Consider the following 19168-nt stretch of genomic DNA (forward strand, 5'->3'; position numbering starts at 1 on the left):
TAAATACACCGCCGCGGCAAGAGAAAGAAAATGGAGGACGGAATTCGACGTTGTGGGTATCGTAAAACATTTTTCGACCTTGCCATGCCTTAAATTTTCATTTTAATTTATTTGGTGCTGGCCTTCCTCTCCATGGTGGTCCTGGTGTGCGTGTGTGTATGTATGTATTTATATGTGTGTGTATATATTATTATTATTATTAGGTAATCTACCGGTTAAGGTAGGTTTTTGGATGGACATAATTACTAATTAAATAATCTGTGACCCCTAGCAAAACACAACATCCCACTCTACATCAGGTCCCTCTTCAGCTCTGAGTACTTTCTTCCTCCCTTCATCCCGTCCAACATCCCTATCCTGTTCCCTCCCTTTCCTCGTTTGCCTAACATTCTCCTCTCTATTACAGTCTTCAACATCCCGCTGCCGGTCAATACCCCCTTCAGCCACTTTTCCTGCCTCCATAGGATTTCTCCCAACAAACCCCTGTCCTCGCCCATCATACCAAGTACTTCCTCGTTTGTTTTCTTCTCTGTCCATTTCACCTTCTTCATTCTTCTCCACACCCACATTTCAAAAGCATCCAGTCTACGTCTATCCTACTGCGTCAATGACCACGTTTCTGCACCGTACATAGCTACGCTCCATATCAAAGTTTTTTCAGATTCTTTTCTTAATATCCTTACTCAAAGTCCCTGTCATCAACTCCCTCCTCCTTGGGAAAGCCTCTTTGCCTAGCGCAATTCTTCTCCTCACGTCCCTACTACTTTGACCGTGTTGGTCCAAAACACTTCCGAGATACGTAAACTGTTCTACCTGCTCTAGTTTTCGCCCTCCTATTTTAATGTTTAGCTTAGCCTTTTTCTTTCTAGAAAATCGCATTACTTTTGTTTTATTAATGTTAATTCTCATCCCATACCTGTCGCACTGCATTTCCAATTCACTCAGCAATGCTTGCAGCCCCATGGCTGACTGACAAACTAAAGCTTGGTCATCAGCAAACCTAACTGATTTTACGAATTCCCCGCCCACTTTCATTCCTACCTCCAGTTCTTCCCATGTCTCTTTAATCATTTCCTCTGCATACAGGTTGAACAGCAACGGTGATAATGGGCAACCCTGCCTTACACCTCTTCCTAACACTGCCCAACCGGACTCCCCGTTCCCCACCCTCACCTGAGCAGTCTGAGACATGTACAGGTTGCGGACTAGCCTCCTTTCCCTCCAATCTATTCCTATTTTCTGCAATATACTCATTAGTTTTCCCAATTCACTCTATCGAACGCTTTTTCGAATTCTACGAAACAGGCAAATACCTCCTGGTTGTGTTCTATATTCCTCTCGATTAATAATCTCATTACTGCAATGGCATCACGCGTACCTCTCCCCTTCCTAAACCCAAACTGATCATCCCCTGAGTAATCATTTGCCCTACTCTCTATCCTTTTGTTTATGATCCTGAGAACAACTTTGGCTGCGTGGGATATCAAACTATAAGTCAAATTATTATTTCTGAAGCCCTCACTTGATTTATCCTTTGAGTGAGGAGTTCGGTGTTCGGGGACGTAGAGATGAAAGATGGAAAACCCAAATACAACTGAGGAACCAAAGAAATGGACAGGTAAAAGGAGGGGGGGCATAAGGGGGGGGGGAATAAGCACGTATGAATTCACTATTTGAGCTGTATTGTACATGAAGATCGTTCTGTGAACCCAAACGTATTGTACGTTACCAATAAACCTGTGGAAAAGTGCAAATTCGTTTTTCTCATAATGACAGAGTTCCACTTCATCTCGCCTGATTCTGTTGAAGTTTATTTACATCTTTACTCGTTGTTCCGGTCACCAACACTTATTCTTATGCTTGCGTAAACCTTCCCTTATTGATCCCACTAGTATGTTCATTTTCGTCTAAGGAAATGACCTAGAGAGGATATGAGGAACACGCTTTAAAGGCAAAAAAATTATATCACCTTACTCAATACCTTCCTTGTGCTGTTGTACGCGAAATAATTTTGATAATGTCACAGGAATAATGCGGTTATTCAGATGAATGCTGACATATATGTGAGGAAAAAGCTTTCCCTATGGACACCTTTCGTGAACCAATTACAACAAAATAATCTATCTTTGTATTGAGTAATAAGAGATTTTTGGTTAGGATGGGGGAGAAAAAATATTATAAAATTACATCAGACTAAAGTAGTTTTTTCGCAATACGCTTAAAAAACCGCAAAGTAGGACATGTATGTTTCTGTATGCATGATTCCCAGTCGGTTATTAGGAGCCCATTAAGTACACAGTGTGCCCGTGATGAGAGAGAGAGAATTTCGGCGAAACTCTTTTCCGGAATATTCACGTGGGAAGTGAAACTGCACGTATAATTTTTTTTCATTTTCTGTTTCACGGTTGTAATATTTGAGAAATTGCTAAATATATGTCACGTTTATTGAGTTTATTTTAAAAGAAATAAAATAAAATGAAATATTGAGTTGATCAAATACGACCACTAATGACGACAGAATTATTTTTATTTTATTAATTTCATTCATATTATGCAATGTATCCATTGTGTCCTTTTTATTTACTAATAGACCACCCTGCAATCCACTTCCAGGGTGTGTGGCAGAGGGTGATTACACACCAGGATTCTTTTAAACCAAAATACTTTTCCCTCCTGGGGCGTTTGTATAACATTACACTGATCCCTTATCGTTCCTGAGAAAAATGGCATATTAAATCCATCAGTTTTACACGAAATCTCTCTAATTTTATTCACATTATCTCTGCTACCGTAATACGATGGAGCTAATAATACATTTTCAACATAAATGCTAATTAGATATCCTTCCAATTTATACAAGGTATTTAATTTGTAATTTAACCTTCGGTCCATGAGTGACTCCCAACCCAGATCCTCTAATAGTTTTGATACGCGACTCAGTTTGTCATAATAACGTTTTACAAAACTAGCTACTCCACAGCGCACACAATCCCATTCGGCAAACAATCCAGATTCATTCAAGAAACCCATAGACTATTTGGATTGACGTTAAAATCTAAATAACATTTCAAAGGAGGAGATATTGTATAAATATTGAACAATTGAAAATATTAATATACTGCTGAAATATTCTCATAGTACAATATTTCTACAATATATTAATATTTAAATTTTGTATTGTATCATTCAATTTCCTCCTCTTTAGTACGGAAGTATCTGTCGTCTGCCAATTTGAGTTAGAGGACTGCGCATATCTCTGTAAATTACTGCATTGCCGGAAAATAAACGTATTTTATTAATAATTACAGAGTCAATGTAGTTTAAGTAAAGAAGGAATAAAAGAGGTTCCATAATTGTTCCCTGGAGAGCACCCCTGAAGTGACTTTTACTGAAATTGAGTAAACTCGAACTATGATAACACTTTGTACACTACCATTTAAAATAATTAACCAAACCCAGGATAATTTCATCTATGCTATAAGCTTTTAGAATTAGATTGGATTACTATGAGATACTTTGTCGAGAGTTTTCTAAAAATCTAGAAAAATCGCGTCCACTGGAATAATGCTCTCTCCCGAACCAAATATATCATGAACAAAAAGTGCAAGTTGTTCCTTGCAGGATTTACCTTTTCGGAAGCCATGATAGTTTTTCATCAATAACTCATGACTATCATTGCGCTTCACATTCAACCAGCAATTATATATTTCATAACCTTGCATATATTGATTCGAAAGGAATAGGTCTGTAATTACTAGGTTCTTCATAGTCCCCGTTTCGAAAAATAGATGTTAAGTTAGCCGTTTTCCAATCAATAGGAACCTTATAAATATAAATTTGTGTGTATATATAATTACATGCACTTCTAATTGATAATTATTTAAATATAATTCTTCCAACTGCTTCTTTTTCTTTGATAATTATCTCAGCATTTGCGAGACGGGGTGTGGTGACGCTAAATACTGTATTTTAATCAGATGCGTCCAATTTCCTATGTGGTGAATAGGCCTCTGCTCCAAAGCATTAGTTTCTTATCCAGAATTCCGGGAATTTTCTTGACAAAATATGAGTTAAAAGAAAATCCGGATAATACTTTATCTACTACCACTTTTGTAGATGTATTATTTTCTGTAATGCTATCATCATATATTAATTTTGCAATACGGACCCCGTTTTAATTGATTGCTTACTCCGACATGCTCTCCTTCTTTATACTTTCTATTCGGTCACTATGCATATGATGATTTTTTTAATGTCTTCTCATTTGTCTTACACTTGATTGATTCTCTCCCTTCAAATTATTCCATTCTCAATCATATAGAGTTTCAGCATGCAGCATATTTTGAAAGGAAAACGAGTTCTTACGAAACAATGCGGTATGCTAAAGCAGTTGGATGAGTTAATAAAACTTTAGAAGGAATTACAACAACAAAAAAAGATGAATACGTTTCAGGTGCCGTAAAATAGGCGTAGTGAAACAGAAAATCGACCTCTCTACAGGAGTACATCTTGGCAGGATGGAAAGAAGGGTGGAGGGCAAGGGAACAAGAGGAGAAAGGTCAAGTAAAAGCAGGAGAGGGGGACAAACGTGATTAAGAAACAGGGAACCATTTCGTCATAGCTGAAATCATGGAGGAAATTCCATGGAAACAAAACACTCTTTTACGTGAACAAAAAAACATCACCGCCACGCCCTCTTTTTTGAAATTCTAAAACGCCGCGCTCGCATGGGTTAGCTGAAAAATGCAGTGAATTAATTTGAAAATCATTATAGTGGTCGGAGGATGTATTTTTGCGAAGTGACTCTTGTATTGGTTATTTTTCAAAAGGTATTGATATATTCTCCTGCTTTTGTATGAAAATTATTACATATTCTTTCGACACGCACACCATCACAATTAATTCATTCGCCAAAACCGCTTCATTTCATTGGGTACACAGAGTCTTTCCATTAGAAAGCATGTAACTGGAACTCAAACTAACCGGTGTACTAAAAAAACATATAACAATAATCTTCGGTAATTTAACCCAAGAGTTTATCAGCAACCCAAACCCAAATAACGAATAAAAACGCCAATGAGGATTTTTTAGGATGTTCAGCTGGATTTGAATATAATTCTTATGCATTTGAAACTAGTGTTGTGTGAAAGTCTTTGGCACTAACTATAAGAGCTTATTTAAATCGTTAAGGCTTTTGCTAGGCCAATCGATGTCGTTTTTCCTTGAAGTTTCTTCTTCTGCAATTGAGTTTCCTATTTTTCTCTGTTCTGCAATGAGTTGGTCTTTCATCGTGGTCAAATTTTGATCGCTGTCGATACTTGGGGTATTTCCGCCTTTAAATTGTATTTTTGGAATCTCTGTTTCGCTAGAATAAAGCAGATTTGAAATTATTCTTGTCCTCTAGTAAGAAACGACATTTTCCCATTCGATAGCTGGTCCGAAAACGTATACTTTGCAATAAAAATTCCATTACGTGATGACGGTAAGGTTCGTGCCCGAGGCGGGACACGAACCCGTAACCTGTGGTTTAGTTAGTTTGGTAAGGGCGTTAACCCAGGGAATTAATCGGGTCACAAAGCTGTATTCAAGCACGAACAAGGGAAAGCTACGCAGATGAACACTTTAAATTTCAGAAAGGCAGATAATTATATTTGAATGATGATATTTTTCCTAATTCGATTACAACCTAGTAAAATGTCATTAATATAAATACATTATACGAATGTACGCATATTTACATTAATTTACTTGCATACTATGAAATACTAAACATAATAACTATCATTAATGATATGATTAATTAATTCTACAAAAGTCAACTACAGCGAAACTCCGAACGATGGTTTCAGCATAGATGAGCATACAGGCACAGATGTAGACCTTAATGCTTAGCCCTGAATAACGATGTCAGAAATTCACTTATGTTCAGGGTAATGACGAGAGTCAATTCCTTTCCCAGTGACGCTAGTGTTTTTTCCAGGAATATCTGATACTAATAAAGATCACAAAGTTTGCGTGACACTGAGGGTGCCCAGAGGCGTCACCTGGAACTGAAACCAGGTCTTCCAGTCAGTTGTCCAGCTTTCTGCTGACTGGGCCACTACGCTACTATTTATTACAGGAAGCATAAAATTTATTTTTTAAATTTATATCGAGCATTAACGTTTTCATATATTATAACAATATGTGCGTGAGAATCTAATAGGGCTAAGGAAACACGGTGGAAAGAGCAGAAAGAGGATATGGAGAGTTTGCAGAGATATGATGAAATTGCTACTCGTATAGTGAAAGGTGAATAAACTGTCTAGATAAGAAAGAGGAAATTCTGTTTGCACTCTTAGAGATAAAGCAATGGATAAAATACAAATCTTAGAAGAAGATATTCTTTTTCAAAATGGAAAAGAAAATTTAGAGGAATATATATAGAAATAGATATGATATGGATAATAGACCATTGGTTATCTATGTAAAAATTAATATTATTTGGATAAATAGCCTAGGATAAGCAATACTTGACCACAAGATAGAAATGACATAAAGGAAATTAAATCAAAGACGAATGTGCGATTGTATACTAGCCCTGCAGAACTATTCAAGAATACATAAAAACGGATAATAATGAGTGTTTATTGGTCAATTTTCAGTATTTATGAGATAAGAACTAGACTCGAAGACTTGGCGAGATCAGTGGTGAAACCTATCCCAAAAAAAGGTCAAAGCAGCAAAAAGAAAGGACTACAGAAATATAAGTTTTATTTTACATTTATGCGTGGAGGGAATGATAAGCGAGGTTTGTGGCAATGGTTGGTAAATTTGAGTGAAAGTAGGTGAGAAACTCATTAAATCATTCACATTTGCCGTGAATAAGGCGTTGTCTACCCAGTCAGCCATAGGAATAAAATCACTTTTTGGTGTGGATGAAGGCTTCTCGGGCTTCGCACCAGGTCAGGTTGGGTAGCACCAACGTTTCGACAGCTAACTCCGCCATCGTCTTCAGGGTGAAGACTTCACCCTGAAGACGATGGCGGAGTTAGCTGTCGAAACGTTGGTGCTACCCAACCTGACCTGGTGCGAAACCCGAGAAGCCTTCATCCACAGTATTCGCCAGGAAAGCCTCAGATCATTCTTCACTTCTTGGTGAATTACAGAATAGTACTTCACCCTTGAGATAGGAGAATAAGTGTCGATTAAAGATCTTTCACGTGTAGGGATGGAAAAGAATTGAAAAAATAGTATTGAAGGAAAGGAAAACCAACGGTGAAGCTAAAGTGATGGAGAAGGTTGAGAGAAATTGGAATACACCAGTGAAAGTAAGATATTATATTGAGAGAGGCAATTAGATGCTGAGGAAGACTGAGGAGAATAGAGAGGAGAATACTGATAAAACTAAAAGGAGATTGTGTTGAAAAAAATACGAAAACTTACCCAAATTAATCCATGCACACTGCCCACATGTAATGAGTTCTTTAAAATCATTAATTTTACGCATTTATCGCAACTTATCATTTCATAATGTAAAATAATGTTTTTTATTGCAAACGCTTAAAGTTTAAAACAAATACAACAAAAAAAGATGAGATGAAATTCATTTTTAGTTAACGGCAAAAAAAACAGTATGACGGGAAAATACGTGGTCGCTGAGGTAGGTTGAAAAAAATTTCAGTCTTTCACTAGAACTGTTATCGGAAAAGTGGATTGAGAAAATCTTTGAAAAAATGCAAGAACTTGCTTCGATCCAGTCTGGAATTTGGGTTAAAAATCAGAAATTTCATCATAATTTCAATAAAACGAAAAGAAGAGTGACTAAACAGGTCGAAAGGACTGAGGTTTATATCAACGTGAACTCACTTTCATTCTCGAATATCGAATGTAAGAGACTTCTCGACATCCGGGAGCGTAATTATGTAAATAGTCATCTGGTTTCTTCACCGTTGGTATTATCGGTTAAACACCGTCGTATTTAATGATGTGTGGTGCTTGAACATTAGTGACATTAGACTGGAAATTCTCCTGATGGCCTCAACTTTTTTTTTTGACGAGTGGCATTAAGACCGCGTCTTTTTAGGACAGAGTTTCTCCAGAGGTAAATTTGAGGACTCCAGGCAACTCTTAACCAATACCGCAAAGTCATATATTCTACAGATTCAGGCGAGGTGTGATGGAAGTTCGTCATTTTGAGAAAAATAAATTTGCACTTTTCCACTGATTCATTTGTAACGTACAACGCGTTTCAGTACATCGAGCCATCGTCAGGTACAACAAGGTCTTGTACCTGAACATGGTTCGATGAAATAAAACGCATTGTACGTTAAAAATAAATCTGTGGACAAGTGCAAATTTATTTTTCTCATTACCGCAAAGTCACATTACACACAGATATGAAGACGAAAGACCACCGAGGACACCAACATGTTTTTGCCGCAATGACGTTTCTACGCATTAACAGGGCGAAATATCCTACCAGGAAAACGGTTTATTTTTGTCGAAAATTTGTGATAAAATAAAGTCATGAACACTCAAGACACCAAATGATTATTTTTTTATTTATTTTATGCAATAACTTCATTTCTGGGATTTCTTTTATCGTCTGTTGGGAATTTGCAGAGAATATGGGTGACTCAAAAAGAAAAAAACTTTCAAAGATCCCCAGTCATCTTCAACTTACTTCAATTGCTCTGGGTTATTTCGTAAAAAAAAGAGGGGCAAGCAGGTTAAGGAGTGTAAAAATTAGCAAAAAAATGTACAGACTTCCCACAGAAGCGTTTTCAATTGGTAGTCAAGGAAAAATTCGTGAAAAATAGAGATAATTTTTATATTTATTTGAGAGAAAAATTTATAATATACGGTTTTACGTTGTCTTTATGTTTATTTGGTTATTTGGCGTGTCTTCACGTCAGCTTTTTAGTACATTTGGCAAAAAATAATTCCAACATCATAACCTCTCAATTTTGACATCTTCACCTCCGTTTTGAAAACGGATTTCAGCAAGGTTAAATATTTTTTTCTCGCAAAAACACAAGTAGTAAGGCTGACTTTTGATTTGGATAAAACTTTCGATAGACACTCGATCATTCACGACTTGTAATAATAGATTAAATAAATGCTCCCACATATTTTCATACAATATTACATTTAAATATAAATAGTTAATATGATATTAATCATAATATAATTTCTATATGTATATATTTATTTATTTATTTATAATATTAGCTCGAAAAGAATTCACGGTCAGTGCCATTACCTATTTACAACAAAATAATCCTTTTACCCCATAGGTTATGGACGGTTGAAAATTACTTTTGATTTCCCATCTAACATAATAAAGTAAAATAGTAAATATTGACTGTAAAAGCCAAAACATATATGACCCGGGAGCCATTCTAAAAAGGCAAATTCCCAGAGAAATCGAAAATACTTATCCAAAAGCATCTTCCGAGGACACGATCTGACCAACTGACTAAGCCTCTTGGCCAAAGAAGTCCATTCGAAGCAGTTATAGCTATTCATATCCTTGAATCAAAGTATCGGTCATAATCAAATGGTTATAAAATAATATAACTTACTTTTTATTTTCTACTCGAGCTACGGAATTGGGAATGATAGTCTAGAGGAAAAAGATTTGAGAGAGAATACTAGGTATTAACGTTTAGGAGGGAAGGAAATCCCATAAATCTGAACATGGCGGTATCGCAGGAAAAGCATATTCAAATATTTTTTAAATACTCGGTATTATTCAATGACCTTCCAAAACTAATATTTATTCAGAGAAATATATTCACCAATTTCAACTATTTGATGGCTTAAGAGTTTGTTGTAATCTTAATACTTCCGGTCGGTTAAAGCTCTTAATAGTTAATTCATAGCTCAAAGTGGCGGTAGTTGATAAAAGGCACTTTTAATTATTATTCTCATTCTATTTTATTTCAATTCTTTTGAACTATCGACCTGAAGGAGGTTAAAACTTTCTGAAATATGAATGCCCTTTTACGTGTTGTCTATTTTATTTTTGTGATCTGTTGTGCCGACCAAAAGTCATATTGCTCTCGTGGGTGTATAATATATATATACTATATATATATATATATATATATATATATATATATATATATATATATAGTACAATACACAGTAACACATAATATAGAAACACAAAAAAAGAGAACACTCACACGTATTTTCTTGATATTTCGACGGAAACAATCCGTCTTCCTCTGAAGATGTAGAAGTAATGATGTAATAGAGTAATTTGTGTTTCTATATTATGTGTTACTGTGTATTGTACTATTCGGCACTTCCGTGTTACGTCTATGAAAGCATATACTATATATATATATATATATATATATATATATATATGTATATGTATGTATATATATGTATATGTATATATATATACATATACATATACATATACATATATATACATATATATATATACATATATATATACATATATATATATATATATATATATATATATATATATATATATATATATGTGTATATGTATGTATATATATGTATATGTATATATATATATATATATGTATATATATATACATATACATATATATACATATATATACTATATACATATATATATATACATATATACATATATATATATATATATATATATATATATATATATTTTATACACCCACGAGATATATATATATTTATTTATTTATTTAAAAGACTTTTGAAAAATCAGAAATTGACCTTGGTTTTTTTTATGGTTCAAAAACTTATTATTTAAAGGAGGATAAGCGTAAATCGGAGATTTCTGACACGTGGGTGTGGAGAAAGATAGAGAAAATAAAATGAACGGAAAGGAGAACAAACAATGAAGTACTTGGCATGGTGGGGGAAAAGTGAGAGGTTTTTTAGGAGAAATTCGAAGAAGTCAGGGAAAGCGGATGCAGAAGATTACTTTGAGAGAGGCGATGTGTTGTTAAGAAGACGGTGTTTTATAGAGGGGCGAATGCTGGGAAGCGAGTAAAAGGGAGGAAGAAGATAATAGGCTAATTGGATGTAATTAAGTGAGGCAAGAATGTTGGCAGAGTAAAGGAACGAGTTTTTTAAATATGTAGCATTGAGTATCCAAGGATATTTTTTCTTGTGCTAATTAGAGTTTGGAAGTACAGCGATATGTAATACCTGAGTGTATCAAAAACAAATTCTATTCGGCTTAACTGCTACTCTAAAGTTAATATTTAAGGCATGTTTATTTTTATTGTTCCGTGGTTATAACTTTATTACATTCCAATTCTCTCATACCAGGTATTAGTTCAGAAGATCATTTTCGTATATTACGAATTTTTTTCGATGAATTTCCGAATCTTCTCGGCTCTTTTACGCGTTAATACTTAATCCAAAATACAAGACCTCGTGGGTGGTATTTTATATTTTAAAATGAGCTCTCCAAAATTCAAAATAATTACGTAATTTATTATATTAACGCAATTCGACCCAATCTGGGAGGCAAAAATGCGTTCTGTAAACAAAGCCTCGAAACAATGCCCTTTTGTGTCCACTTATCCCAATGAATACCCATTCGACCTCACCTCTCAGCGGCTTTGATATTACGTTTTGAGGGCGGCAATGTTCGTCATAAACCGATAAGTGACGAGCGTAAGATAAAGTAAGCGCATTATTACTTGAAGAACCGGTATTTTCAAGCCCACGTCGTAAGTCATGAGACTTGGATCTGGAAACATTTGCGCTTTCGTGATTTCGCAGAAAGAATGCTTAAAAGGTCCACCCCCCCCCCCCCCCGAGTAATTTTTATCACGCGCATGCAGCCACACATTAGCAGAGACGATCTAGATTGTTTTTCCAGGGTCCTTTTCAAAAAAATAGAAAAATAATGCCCCCAAGTTTGAGGTGAATGTTTTCAAATTTCGCCCCACAAGTTACAAGACCCAATTCATCGTGACCTCCCTCGGAAACTAAAAAAAGCCATGCCATTTCGAGGTTAAAATAAAATGCAGACCAAAATGCGCACGAAATAAAAAAAATGGAAATATCCTCGCGGATAATTTCACGACATGCACTTGCAATCCCAACGTAATTTCATCGGACGGTATAAGGAAGTTATTTTTGAAGGGGAAAATTATATCTCACGTTAGGAACGCTAAAAATATTCCAATTGTCGGTCAAAAGACTTTCCAAGGAAACAGGGGCAAACTCCAGCGATCTCCGATAGGAATATTTCTCAAAATTGGGTAAATATACCTCCGGAAAAAAATAAACACTGGTTACCAAGCTCGAGGGAAATTCTGACCATCCTACTTGAACGTTGTGATGGTAAGTTAAGATAACATTTAATCTAATGCATTCACATGGGTGGTTCTCGTACAAGACAAGGTTGCCCAGTCAGAGAGTAGAAAGGGATAAATAAGCACGGCATACATACAAACAAAAGTAAAAATTTACTTGGACAAGGATCGGGGTACTTACAACAACACACACATTTACGCAATATTCCGCATATCGTCGCAATAGTGATGTTTCAAGTGCACCGGCCATTCATGAATGTGGAACGTATACATACATATACATCATGAACATGAAACATATACATAAATAGAAACATAAATTCAAACGAAAGAGCTGAATGGCGTTGGCCAACAAAAATATAGAAACACATATGAAAAAGAACATGCACAGTATTCGGAAATTTTCTGCGGCAAGGCCACCATCCTCAATGGACAAAAGTAACAGTGCCAAACTATACGCAAGTGTTTACATGTTTATATATATATATATATATATATATATATATATATATATATATATATATATATATATATATATATATATATATATGCACACGCATTCATTCCAATCTGCATTAACATTGGTAGATGTGTTCGAGTAACGTTGTAAAATGTTCGAATAACGTTGTAAATGTTGATCTTTAAATTATTTAGAAACTAGAAGTGGTTACGTCTGATTTTGTCGTGATTGTGTCTCGAGCGAGGGAACAGCGAGTGCTGAATCTATCACATGACGGGGTCCTTCTTTCTCCCATTTCATTCGTATTTACGAATCGATAAATATAATTTTGCATCATAATAATTCCCAAGTGCGTTCTCCTCCAAAAGTCTAAGCTTTGCCTGTTCTCTATCGGTATCAAGGTGCTCCTAACCTAATTCCTCCAGCATGCCCGTCACGCATACGTTTTTCTAAAATCGATTTTTGGCTAACCAGGTACATAATTGTATGCAATAGAAAATGGACGGCAAGCACTGAGCAGAGGGAAAAATTTTTTCATTGCTGAAGCAGGATCACCAGCAATGGGGAGCGTAGAGGGAGATATTAACAAGGACTTTTCAAATTAAGAGGGCTTCCTGCTTTTAAAAAAACTACTCTCAGAAAATGTTAGTGATGCATATAATAAAGAATGATTACCCAAAACTAATATAGTATTTCAATGTTTCAATTAAAAATAATTCGGTTTTCAGACAGATTAATTCTTCATTTCCTCCTCCGACGTTTCAATTTGGGACTCATCCGTCGTCTTCAGTAATCCAGAAATCCACATGTGTGAGCAATAACTAACTTGTCAGCAATAAATTGGGGAAAGGAGAGTTTCCCAGCAGAACCGCGCCAACTCAAGAAGATCTTTCTCCAAAACGGCTACAGCGAAAGCTAAATATATTCGACCGTTTGAAAGCCCTTGGACCCACGAACGACCATTTCTCAGCGAAAGATAACTACTCCTGTCGCCAAGGTGTTCTTACCACTGGCTTAACAATATCATGCAAGTTCTCTTGAATTCTTAGAAGATTTGGTAATAAAACCATTTATCAACCTCCACCGAAACTCAGGAATCAGCTGTTTAAGGCGTATGATCGGCTATGTTTGACGGAATGGCACCTTTGGACTCCAGGTTCCCTACATATGACAGGCAAGTCACACACCGAAACGTCGGAGATGGAAATGAAGAAACTGACTGGAGTTGGAAACTCGAGAGGTTTTACACCCAGTAGAGTCCCCTAGGAAACATGAGATAATTAATCAATTTGTCTACGGATGCGAGTGAGAACGGCCGAGAAAAGAAAATTGTGGTCAACGAAAATTTGATTCTTATGAAGATTTATTAAAATAAAAAGATTCGCAGATCATTAAATAGGGTATTGTTTCGAATAATAACGGTAGTATTAGCAATTAAGGGGTGTAGGATATTGTGTGAATAGTGCAAGGAAGGACGGAGAGAGAAAAACGGCGTCAACAATAGCCTTGCTCTTAAATATATAGTAGGTACATAGAGGTTAATCGTTCGACGTCCTATTCGAAGGACGGCGCACTCCACTTAAAGTGCTCTCCCAAAGTTAGAATCAGGATATTACTGATAAATCTTGCCTCCTCCTGGATTCGATCCCGGGCTTAATAATAGACTTCTATTAAATTAGCCTTCGCACCGATCGAATGACTGAAGAGGGAGGCACTATTCACAAGCATAAAATCAGGGAAGCTAAGTAATCACACATTATGAAGATCATGTATAATTCAAGTAAACATAGAGGTGAAATACACACGTATATTATTTAGATATTAGAAGGAAGAAATGGGAGAATGAGCGCACGGAATACAAAATCGGAATGAAATATCAAGGAATAAAAATGTTGGCTTGGAACAGGAACGATAATCGAGACTTGATATCCAAACTTGAAAACACAAAATATATGGTAATCAACCGAAAGGTCGATTCGATGGATAAAAGGTAGAGCTAACCTAATATTAAACCAAAATTTTCCCTCATTAGGGGATTGTTAAAGGGTGACCAATTCCATTTCCTGTGCCGCCTTTATTTTTTCCATGAATTGGACGACCACGCTACACAAATTAGGTACTACGAGTATTAATGGCCGTCTACCGGTTGAGGTAGGTTATGGATGGAGACACAGGCCAACCATCATTCCAACACTTCGAAGCCTCACCTAACATGACACAACTTGAGACTCTAGTCACTACAATAAGCCCTTCTTCAATTCCCCATACACTTCCATCCTCCCTTCAATACCGTCCAATATGAGTCTATCCCATTTCCACAACCCTATCATCCTAACCTAGCCTAACGTTCTCCCCTCTTTCACAAAAACCAGGTACACTTTATCGAAAAAAATGTTTAATAATATTTTTTCCCAAAACCATAGTTACCAACCGTAACTAATTTTCAATAAATGAATAACATGTTTAAAATAAAAATTCAGCACGTGCATGCGAGATCTGTTAAAAAATATCCCGAACTTTTTTATTAAAAAAAAGAATTTCACCAACAAATTGTTGGTAAGATTCCCTTTCAAAGTAATCTCCTCCTCTCGGACGTCTCGGTAGCTTTATTGGCTGAGCCACAAATCCGGACATCTGGTGATCCGGTTTCGAATCCCGGTCAAGGTGAATGATGTTTACACTTTGAAGAGTCGAGTTTCAATGTGCATTTGCGGATGATTCTGTTAAAAGTTACGGTCGCGGAATCCCCCTCAAATGTTTTGAACCTCTCTCTTCTTTAATTAATTAAAAATTGGCAAATTTTCACTAAATAAAATTTAATGCGACCAGTTTCAATGTAACTACATCATCATCAGGTGATTTAGTTACATTGAAACCGGTCGTATTAAATTTTATTTTGTGGAAAATTTCCAATTTTTAATTAATCATGATATTCCACCATATCACGCCTGAAATGTCTGTTTGTACTCCCTCTTATTACTTATTTTTCTCTACGTACAGCACATTTTCTACATACCCACATCTCCAAGATAGCCAACATACGCTCATCTTCTTGTCCCAAAAGACCATATTTCAGATCCATATAGCATTGCACTTCATATTCAAAATGTTACTAGTATTTCATTTACATCTTTACTATGTGTTTCTTTCATCAGCACACTTATTTTTGTGCTGACTTAATCCTTTCCCTAATGCTCCCACTAGTTTGTCCATTTTCCTATTGAGAATGGACCAAAAGAGGAGATGAGGAACACGCTCTGAAGGCGAAACAATTATATAACTTAACTTACGTAGGGTACGATGCACGATAGCTGAGATTCGAATTCGCAATCGGATCATTAATTCGAAACGAATTAATGATCCGTTCACCCAATGTTGGGGCGCGTAACCAATGAGCTCAATGCTATATTGTTATGAATATTTGGAAGATTATAATTATGCGGTAATATTGTTTCTATGAAATGTGCTTTTTTTAAACTTATGATAAAACTCCTACCGACTATCTGATATCCGAACCTCTCTCCTTTACGTGTTTCTCGTCGTGTACTCGTAATAATACAATGTTTCTCTTGACCTCATTCCTATGGAACATTCTCATTTCAAACTAAAACTCTCGTTAAAATAAGTGACTGGTTTTAATTAATCCGTTTTTTCCTTCCTCTAATATTTCACATTCTCTAAATTATGTCCTCCGGCGATTTTTGTTCAATAACTGGAAAATCAAAAAAGTTCGAAAATCTGAACGTCCTAATCAACCACTCTCTTACTTTCATGCATGTGATTCTTTTCTTTCATAATCTTCAGCGAACGAATGAAAAAAAAATCAGGGAAAAAAGAAGAAAAAAAGAAGAAATTTTGTCTCGTCCAATTCTCTAATTGTCACCGCACTAATGATACTGACCGATAAAAACGCCCTCTGAAATTATAATTTTTGCGGGGAAGAGTAACAATGATGGCAGAAAAGTAAAACAAAATTATAATGTAATATTTTAAATCATTTTCTGCAAATATATTGAGATATTATTACGATATAATACTAAATAAATACATCAATTAAAAATTGGCAATGTTCCACAAAATAGCGGCAATATTACTTTGTGGAAAATTTTTATTTAATCAATATGCTCCACCATTTCATGCCTGAAACGTCTCTTTTTATATTAAATGTAATTCCATTGATATTAATTAACAACAGGAAACATACTACTATGACACTTATGTATATCAAGGGTGTTTTACCTTTCTGGGCCACCTTAGTGGAAAAATAATTGCCTCTGAGCTAAGCACTTGCATTATAAATAACAACGATAGCTGATGAGCCCAAGAAAACAAGGTTTGAGAATAATTTTTGTGATAACCACAGTGAGATCTTAAAAAGTACATATATTTTTTAATGCAGATTAAGCTTGAACACAATATATCCACGCATGCGTTAAAGAGTAAAGGATATGCGCGAAAAATAGAATTTTCATTATTTTCCCAAGGAATTTTTCTCTAAAAATAACTGGAAAAATAGCAACCTAAATCTAGTGGGATATTGACGATGCCTTTTGATAAACTCTCATAACTAACGGCATATAGTTCGATGGAAGTATTAGTATTATTAATTTCCAGGAAATTTTCAAGTTTTTCATGAAATATTTTGTTTTTTTTTCAAATGTTTATTAAAAAATTAGTGAATCATTTAGTTGTGTTGGCTCAAATTTCTCGTCGGCCCCCATTTAAGGCCGCTCTAGACCACATTCGGTCCGCTGGTTGGACAAGCCTGTAATACCAAGGAACTGCAGGAGAATCCGCGACTTTAGCTTTCATAGGAGTCATTCGCTAATGTAGATTAAAAATGCAACAATTCTAAAGTGTAAAAAAAATCATTCGCCTTGACCTGGATTTCAAAGTATAAGAAGACGGTAGCTTAATTTAATTAAAGCACTCGGCCGGATATCCCGGTCAAAGGAGATCGAATTTTACAATTTCGAATTGTTGCATATGTAAACTTACCAGCCATAGGTAAAAAACCATGGCAAAAAAATCCATATTTCCTGGCATATATAAAAAAGAGTAAAATATGAGTATTAACATGAAAAAAATAAAATTCTTGTCTATGGAAGAGAAAAACCGAAGACAGATTTCGGAATTAGTTGAGCACAGCATATTGAATCATTTGTCTATCTGGGCTGCAGAGTTTACCTTTGAATGGAGAGAAAAGCTTGAGCTTTTCCTCGCAATCAAGCGAGTTAAAGCTAAAGCTAAAGGGTCGTTCAAAAAACACCTACTAATGGCTTGCAAACAAGGAATTAGTTCGCCAAAACGTGCGTGGCTTAGAAACATGGAACATAGAAAGCGTGAAGAGGTAAAGAATTGAAAAAGCCTTCGAGGCATGGTGCGAAAGAGGAACTCGTATAAACATGCATCACTTCAATGAAGAGTTTTCTTAGTGACTGCATAATAAACTCGATGGAATGTTTGCGTTGCCATAATTCAGCAACTAAGGAATTCCGACGAACGACTGGTTACTAGGGCAGTTAATGCCCGAAATAGGAAAAAAGTAATAACTGACCCTTGAGGTATGCCTACCTTACTCGTGCATCAACTCGAATCGCCCGACGTTATTGCTGTGTCTTTATGATGACAGCCAATTGTGAAAACAGTTAAGAAACTAAAAAATAGTATTTTTTTAATTATATGTTTTATCATCCTTAAAATTGATTTGAATTAAAGTCCAATTTTTCCCAAGAAATTTAGCGAATGGCATTCATTTCATTAAATGCGGAAGGAAGTTCGTGTTATTAAATAGCTCACATAAATTTTATTGTAATCGTGCTTGAGGCACTGCTAAAATAGACATGGTAAATTCGACAAGAGAATGCCCAAACGATGACAAGGACACTCGGGTATCATTTCGGGTGAAGTTTCCGGAAGGTCCAGCAGCACCCAACGGGTGTGGATTATAATTGTAGGAAACCACGAACTACGGAAACAACTCGCTTGAATTCCTTCCATACATTCTTAATGTGCAAATATATTAGGTAACTGTTTCCGTGGTGTAGTGGTTATCACATCCGCCTTACACGCGGAAGGTCCTCAGTTCGATCCTGGGCGGAAACAATATTTTTTTCATTATCCACCGTACGATTTTTCAATATTGCCACCTTTGATGATCCCCTAAAATTGATTAATTTTACCCTGGAAAAATTTCATTGGCTGTCTTTCCAGAAAACCGTCAAATATGATGTATTTTTCAACATGTTGCGTAAAAAGGTACTATTTTCATTGGCTAGTCTACCCCGCAACGTTTTGAATGGATGCAGACTGACCAACGTAACGTGCCTCTTCTATCGAAACACAACCTGATGCTAAAAAATTACTACTTCAATTTCACATACATACTTCCTCCCTTCATTCCGTCCAAGCATGCCTTTACTAT

At 35.8% G+C, this 19168-nt stretch overlaps 1 non-coding gene across 1 annotated transcript; it reads left to right on the forward strand.

Moving 5' to 3' along the window:
- Positions 1-18776: 18776 nt before the first annotated feature.
- Positions 18777-18849, forward strand: TRNAV-UAC (transfer RNA valine (anticodon UAC)). The gene has a single exon. It is a non-coding gene; the product is annotated as a tRNA-Val (tRNA).
- The last annotated feature ends 319 nt before the right edge of the window (positions 18850-19168 follow it).

This window comes from Hetaerina americana, unplaced genomic scaffold (assembly GCF_022747635.1).
Source record: "Hetaerina americana unplaced genomic scaffold, ioHetAmer1.1.p SCAF_9, whole genome shotgun sequence".
NCBI classification, from domain to species: domain Eukaryota; kingdom Metazoa; phylum Arthropoda; class Insecta; order Odonata; family Calopterygidae; genus Hetaerina; species Hetaerina americana.